This window comes from Mya arenaria, chromosome 3 (assembly GCF_026914265.1).
Source record: "Mya arenaria isolate MELC-2E11 chromosome 3, ASM2691426v1".
In the NCBI taxonomy this organism is placed as follows: domain Eukaryota; kingdom Metazoa; phylum Mollusca; class Bivalvia; order Myida; family Myidae; genus Mya; species Mya arenaria.
In genome coordinates, this window is record NC_069124.1 from 31,381,085 (window position 1) to 31,382,409 (window position 1,325).

The window sequence follows — 1,325 nt, forward strand, 5'->3', positions numbered from 1 at the left end:
TGATGCTATTCATTTAATAGTACACATTTTGATTAGCCTGTAAACAATCATTATGATATTTAAAATTAATTCGTCATCAAAAAGTGCCTCTATACAGTTAAACGTGATATATTATCATTTATGTTAATGGTCAGTCATACCTAAGTAGTGTACGCGTAACGCTTCAACAAACAACAGGTAGCTATTGTCAATGCTGACCGCGCTTTAAATATTTCACAGGTTACAAGTATTGTATACAAAATTAATAGCGCAACACGCTCTAGATAGTTTTTCTCCTATGGCCAAGGTAGGTCGTTCCATTCTTTGTACTTGTCATACTTTACTTCAATAGTCTTGTCTAACTTGTTCCGGTAGTATATCGTACCATTCTGCGTCCACGCCTGCACCACTTCATCGTTCATTTTGCGTTTCACACACATGAGGACCCGTTGATTCTCTCTGGTGAGGTCCTCATTTATAAAGTATGAGGAGTTCTTCAGTATTTTCCTGCTTCTGAGAATTTTGTCTTTCAGCATTCTCGAGTGAAATTTGACTATTATATCGCGATTTGTACTTGTTTTGTTTGGGAGCCTATGTGCAATATCAACATCGATGTGGCCTATATTTATCATCAATTTCTCTTTCAAAAAGGCTATTACTTTTGTAGTTGTTATCTCAGCCGTCTCTCTTGCATTTCGTCTTTTATTCTAACGATTCTGATGTTATTGCGTCTGCTGTATTGTTCACTTCTGTTTTCTAACTCTTTTCTTTTAATATGGTTTCTTTCAATTTCCGAATAAAGTCTTTCATTCTCAGACTGTTGTTCTTTTATATCCTTTTTCATGCTTTCTATTTCTCTCGAAAGGCTTTCGTTTTCACTCTCTTTTACAAAGAGTCTACCTTCTAATACCTCTATTTGTTTACACATCGAATTCATCAGGTCTTCCTTCGTTTCATCTATCACACTTTTGATTGTGGATTTTAAAACATCATCATCTTTAAGTAAGACATTTGCCATTTTCTTATTTAGGTCTTTCACTGAGTTGTCAACCTTTGTCATAAATTTGTCAAGTTTAGTGCTCATGTCTTGAATTTGTTTTGGCACTGTTTCTCCAGCTTTAGTTGTATTTAGTTGTATAAAAGTTTGTAAATATAAACCAAAAAACATGCTGCAAAATGGTTAAATGCCATAGTGATTATATAAACTTGTAGTGAAACCATGTACTTGTTTTGATACATGGAGTGTCAGCCATGTAGTGCAATAAAGTTAATCTAATACGTCTGACAACTTTTAAGGGGATATATTTTAACAAAATAGAGAAACATAATTTACAATTGAATATATA

General features: G+C 33.6%; 1 pseudogene; it reads right to left on the bottom strand.

The window, feature by feature from the left end:
* Positions 1-203: 203 nt before the first annotated feature.
* LOC128226579 (uncharacterized) lies at positions 204-1,045 on the bottom strand (annotated as a pseudogene).
* Positions 1,046-1,325: the final 280 nt, after the last annotated feature.